The sequence below is a fragment of the Tursiops truncatus genome, chromosome 2 (assembly GCF_011762595.2).
Source record: "Tursiops truncatus isolate mTurTru1 chromosome 2, mTurTru1.mat.Y, whole genome shotgun sequence".
In the NCBI taxonomy this organism is placed as follows: domain Eukaryota; kingdom Metazoa; phylum Chordata; class Mammalia; order Artiodactyla; family Delphinidae; genus Tursiops; species Tursiops truncatus.
Window position 1 is genome coordinate 153,971,514 of NC_047035.1, and position 6,867 is coordinate 153,978,380.

General features: G+C 33.3%; 1 non-coding gene across 1 annotated transcript; it reads right to left on the reverse strand.

The window, feature by feature from the left end:
- Nucleotides 1-235: 235 nt before the first annotated feature.
- On the reverse strand, nucleotides 236-342 carry LOC117311276 (U6 spliceosomal RNA). Its single transcript, XR_004525500.1, has one exon. It is a non-coding gene; the product is annotated as a U6 spliceosomal RNA (small nuclear RNA).
- Between the last annotated feature and the right edge of the window lie 6,525 nt (nucleotides 343-6,867).

Sequence of the window (6,867 nt, forward strand, 5' to 3'; positions counted from 1 at the left end):
GTTGTCCACTTTGCACCTGAGATTCTATTATCTGTCTGTCTTTCTAACTATCTATTATTTCTGGAAGTCATATACTTTCATACCGAAGTACATATACTCACAACACACAGATTTCGTTAAAAAAAAAAAAAAAATTCACAGATGTGACTGGTTTTGACAGGTTTTTTTTTTTCTATCTAAAAACTTTTGTTGACTAGAGACAGAATTCAACCTTTTAAAAACTTGCCTCATGTTAACAAGTATGAGACACCTGAAGAATGTACATGTCATCCTTGCTCAAGGACCATGTTAATCTTCTCTGCATCATTCCAGTTTTAGTATGTGTGCTGCTGAAGTGAGCACTGCATTTATTTTTAAAGCCTTAAGGACATAAGGAGTTCTTTCTCTACTGTCTTCTTTTGGGGGGAAGTTGGAGGCAGGTGTGGACAAGCCATAAACACTCCATTTAGTTGTTAAATGTTTAATATTCTACTCCTTAAATGACTTATATCAAATGCAACCGACATTCATCGTTGTGCATTAATTGGCATACATACAGGGCACAGGAAAATGCTATCCCATGCAAAATTTAGATATGTTTCATACAGCATCATCTCCCAATTCCCAACATCAAGCTATAAAACCATATAGTGATATGGTCCCAGATGTCACGTGTCCCCTCATATATCTGAATGTATTTGTATACACACAGATTCAAATAACTCTGCACCCTCTTTGTCTTTTAGAGTGTTACCAAGTGTTCCAAAATCAGGAAGAAATTCTTGCCTATAATGCTTCTACAACACTGATGTTTGCTTCCATAGGGATATGGAGACATTCTTTTTATCTAAGAAATTTAAAAGTTACTCCTCAGATGTAAGGTAAATAGGTATTAGTATATAATTTGTCATGATTTCACTTTCCATTTCCTGTTCCTTAAAATTCTTATTTAAAAGTCTTTGGCTAGATTTCCCCTATAATTGAGGTTGAAACCTAAGACTCCAGAATAAAAAATACAAAAAGTGCAACAGTAGGACATTATTCAAATTTTTGATCAGTGAATTAATGTAATACATACAGTCAGAAGACAGGATCCTGGTCTCATAGAGTAATTACTTTAGCTTGAATTCTTGAATTATCTGTTTACCTATGAAAAAAATATATATATTTACAATATTGCAAACGTACCTTACTTCATGCAAACAAAGTTTAGTCAGTAAAGCTTCAACTTTAAAATGAATGGAAAATTAAAACACAAATCAAATAATTCAACTCTATTCATTTAGATCTGACTATGTCATGAAGAAGAAATAAGTTTTAAAAACTAGTGATTTTACATAGTTTGGTTATCGAGAGCACAAAATAGATTATTCATATCATTTTCAAATACTACTGAATTATGCCATACTTTTATTTTTTTTTAGTAAGACCTTTCTTGGGTTTTTTTTCTTTTTTTTTTAAATAAATTTATTTATTTTTGGCTGTGTTGGGTCTTCGTTGCTGCGTGCGGGCTTTCTCTAGTTGCGGCGAGTGGGGGCTATTCTTGGTTGCAGTGCACGGGCTTCTCATTGCCATGGCTTCTCTTTGTTGCAGAGCACAGGCTCTAGGCACGCGGGCTTCAGTAGTTGTGGCACACAGGCTCAGTATTTGTGGCTCGCAGGCTCTAGAGCGCAGGCTCAGTAGTTGTGGCACACGGGCTTAGTTGCTCCGCGCATGTGGGATCTTCCCAGACCAGGGCTCGAACCCGTGTCCCCTGAATTGGCAGGCGGATTCTTAACCACTGCGCCACCGGGGAAGTCCCTATGCCATACTTTTATATGAGAATGCAACAGAGCTGTGAAAAGAGAGAACCTTGTCCTTTCCTGGTTCTTTAGAATTTCTTTTTGCAAATGTGCTTGATTGATTTAGTTGTCTCATATCCATGGAATATATATGGTTGTCTCAGATCTATGGACTAGATAGATTTATATGGGCTGCTTGTGGGAAACAAACAAAAGATAAATATAAAGAAACCATCTCTAGCTTTGTTTTTTTGCAGATCCACAAATATATCCCTGTACTATATATACAAATTATATCTCTCCATTTAGTAACAAAATGTACTCATGCAAAATTAGAGGTAACATTTCAATAGAGAGAGATTAATGTCCCTTTTAAGTCTCTATTCCTACAATTGAATAATATTTTCTTAGTTAGTGTTTCTGTGTTGTTAAGAAAAATAAAACTTATTGGAAATTTGACATTTGAAAAAATTCTTATTTTTTTGGATGCTTGCAAAGTTTAAATCATACTACAATACGCCCCAGAATCCCCATTCTCGTGTTTTCTGTTTTTGTTGCTATTGCTATTCTGCAATATTTTAAACCATTTCAATGTCAATCAAAAAGGTATACAAGTGATTTTTAAAAAACAAATGAAAACATATATTATGGTTCTTCAGTATAAATTATTACTTTGCATACATGTAAACTAATTGTATAGTAAAATTATTAAGCTTTATTAGTAAGAAAGGTACCATATGGTATAGGCCAAGGTTTTTATAATTTAAAATAGAATACATAGGAATGAATAAGGATGTTCTCCGAAATAAGGGTAATTAAATTTATCTGTATTAATTTCACATATTTATAAAATAATTCACCCCTCTTTATTTTAACTTCACTAATACAATCATCTTACCCCACTCATCAAAATAATAATCTGAGGTTTTTTCCCTTCACATAGCCCAGCAAAGTTATTCAGAATCAAAGACCCTTACTCAGGTGAATACATTTAAAGCCTTCCTTCCCTGAAAAACAAATTGCTTCATTGTTACAAGCTATGATAATATCTAATACCTTCATAATTATCATTAATCTTTGAATTGGTAACAATTCAGATATTTACATACTTTAACACTACAAATTTTCTTCTAACAATTTTATCAGCCTAGCTATATCAAAAAAAAAATTTTAAGCATTATTTTTCTCATTGTCAATTAAAAACCAATTCATTCTGGAAAATTAAACTGTCATTAGTTAATTGTCCCAACTATAAACAATTATTTGAAACATGTATGCATGTTGGAGTGTGTGTAGGTCATGACTGAAGATGTACTTTAGCCCACAAAATACTGAAAAAAGTCAGGGATATTTTTTGCTATATGGCAGAAAGCAATTAAATAATAAATATATATATTTGTGGTCCTCTGCAAGATTAGCATCACTCAGTGGCAGAAGGGAATCTGGTCCCCTATTTGTATTTCCCTCTCACTTCTTTTTTTCTCTCTCTTCCTTTTTTACTTTTGCAAACTTGGCCTTCTATTGACCACCATCAAGTTCCTAAAAACTGAAGAAAGTAAGGAAGTTTTATTGGCTGCCTTAAGATGGGGTGGAACAGAGGCAAGAGATCCAAAAGCAATGTGAGCTGTTGGAGAGGAGAGTCGCTCAGTGTATTTTTACACATTGATGTCCTGAGACTCAAGGCCAAGGGTTGTGTCACTAAGCTCTATCAAGGGACAGTGAGCATCTTGGAGACAAAAGCTGTCACTGCCACCCAGTGGCAGTATCAGTTATTGCATGTTCAGCCAAACCCCATCTGTTTGGCCTGGTAAACTAAGATGGAGATGGACAGCTTCTCCGATCTCTTAAATAGAAAATAAAATACAACAAGTCTGTTTATTCTGCCATATTCAAAATACATAAGGAGAAACAAAAGTAGTTTTTAAATTTTCTTTCATGCTAAGTTTGAATTATGCTATTTTCTCTCTAGATTTGAGGGAGGGTATGTAAGATGACTTGATTTTTTAGGCAAGTCAATGTTTGCTAGTATTTTTGAATTAATATTTAAAGTACTTAAACTCCAAATGAACATATGTTTATAATGTCAGGGGATTGCCACTGATTTAAAAATTCAATGGTTTGGCCTATTCTTTTTCTATAGCATTACTAACACAAAGAAGTACTTATACTGATTCAGAAAGAGGCCATATCACACTGACGAAAGTTATGCAGTTAAAGAGGAGGGTACAGTTGACATATGTGTGTTTAATAAACATATAAACTGGGAAAGAAGAGTCAGAGAGGGCAGAGAACTCTTTCCCTTTTCAATTCAGTGCAACATGGCACATTCTTTATTTTTCTATCACTTTGCTGACCTCCATATTTTATTTATTCCATATATATAAGAAACACTCTTTCCATCTTCTGTGTAACTTTCAATAGAAGTCCTACTCAGGGTCTTTGGTTTTGAATTTTTTAACAAGTTAAATTGCCTTATGTTTCAACAATTAAATATATATATATATATATAAAATAGCATTTTATGTTTCCTTAAAAGCTCGTCTTCCAGAGCCCTCAAAGAGCTTCAAATTAATCTTGTTCCTAGTAGATTTCAATAGGGTTATCCTGCAAAAATGATATCAGTTCAGGTTTTTGACTCTTCCACTTTTGTCTAACTACTGCACATGATTAAATCCTACTTTTTCATGTGACACACCCTGTAGACATTTTATAGGCGTTGATTTTCAATATTTCACTGCTATTTGTTTTCAGCAGGTTATAAAGAGAAATGAGATCTTTTAAGAAAGGATGTGCTCTGTATTTTTTCTATGAGGGGAGTTATTTTACCTAAGAGAGAGAATGACTTTATTGTATGGAACACATATTTATATTATTCTATGTGAACACATATTTACAGTGCTTAAGGGTAATCCACAAAGCTGAAGTAAAAATTGACCTAACCCGAGATTTGTTTCCTCAGTGTTCTTGCTAATCAAGCTGTAGGGGTCCTCTGGCACATAAATAACTTTTCATTTACTTTGGATTCACTGGCGTTAGCCATTTCAACAAACCATGGTCAGCCAACAAGCTTCAAAACTTAAAAAAAAAAACCCTATATATAAAAGGTATGTATATATTAACACCTTGACTCATAATGCCTCTCTTATTTTGAAAGAACTTTCATAAGGCAGAATCAAACATATAAGTGACCGGAACATCTTCATGTATATTCATCAGTTAAAACAGTTTGAACATTTTTCTTTAAAAAGAAAAAAATGTTGGTATTTGTCACCCCTCTGTTTTCCTGTTATATATTTGCTTAATATGTAAACAAAGCCTTTCTTCTGGAAAAGTTGGAATCCATCCAAATTATAACAGAACTGCACACAATTACATATTCTTGGAAGCTCTATCCAATGCACCCTTTTTTCTTACTTGAACGAGAGTGTTTATCTCCTGCTCTTAGCCTTCTGCCTGCATCCTGAGCTGTATTTGTGTGCCAATCTATGTAGTCAGTTTAACTAATCATTTTATTACTAATCACATTAAAAATGCATGTATACCATTCCTATTTCTGTTCAGATTTCAGGTGCTGTTTAGGGGATGTTTGAGCTTATGAAGTAGAACATCAGTGTTACTATTCCAGACCAGTGTCATGGAAACGGTTTAGGAATTTGTGATGGCTTTGTCATTGGCAAATGCAAGAGACACAGTGACAACAGGAAGTAAGAAAGAACAGAACAAGTTGTTAGAACAAAGAGCAAGGCAGTGGATCTAAATTGCCCTCTGCCAGGAATTATTTTCATGTATTCAGTGCTAACTCTTAGTGGGAATTTTGCAGTTGACTTAAATTTTAGATGTTGACATGAGGCACTTCCACACTTTTCCAGTTGAAAACTGTCTTAAGGCTTGGTACCTTGAAAGTCTGAGTTTAGGAGATGGTCTAGTACTCCTTTCTCAAAAATAATATACTTCCATATGGATTATTTTCATCTGCTCCACAAATACATGTTGAGAAGTTACTGACTGAGAGATAATATGGAGTGGTGTACACAAATAAGTTATTTTAACAATAATGCTCCAAAAACACTGGGATTTATAATAAATTCATGATTCTGACTTTGTGTTTTCACTTGAAGCAGCTTCCTAGAATTCCATGCCCAGATCTCGTCCTTCACATGTCTATGTTTCTTACTGAATTCAATGACTAAAATGAAATAAAGGCAACAGAGATAACTTGAAAAGACAGTTCAATATCCGCTATGGAAGAAAAACAAATTCCAAAGAAAACAAGGTTGCATTTAAAAGAAATTATTACCTAAGCAATATATATGTTGTTTGAAAACATAAAAATAAACATTTCATACTGAAAAAATAAATTATAAATATAATAAAATGCCACCTATTGACTCCATATACAACTACTCATTGCCAAAGTTCATTTAATTTAACCCTCTGCTACATATATACAGTTCTGATTAAAGTTAAGATTTACCTAAATTTACATAATTTTCTCTGATAGAAAATTTGGTCTAAACAGAAACCACTAAAGAAAACCTTTAAGAATCTCAAGACAGTTGAACTAAAATATAGCAAAATAAGATTATAAATAAATGATTCATTATGCAAAAACACCTATGAAAACAGGACTCAAGGAAAGTACATCTTGTCATTCTCTACTTTTTAGCAGCTATCGCAGCATACTTAAAAGATCTTCAAAGTGGCATTCAGATGATAGCTTTAGAAATATATAAAATTGAAGTAAAACATGTTTTGACTTTAACAAAAACATGTAAAGCAAAAATTGCTGATAAAAACAAAACAGATCACTTCGAGTGAAAACAAATATATATATAATCATAAAATAATCACTTAAATCGATAGATAGTGATTTTTCTAAGTTGTATTGAACATATACACATAACAGAGAAGAATGATGGTAACTGAATGGAAGAAACTACTTTTCCAAAAGCACACAGCTGACTTCAAGAACTCCATGTATCTGCCCTCATTCTCATGCCCAATGCTAGTTTGGAAAAAGAAATTAATACCTTAATACTTCTTGGTATTACATCCCAACTGAAACTCAGCAAAATTCTGTCTCATATCCAACTTGGTTTCCAGAGCT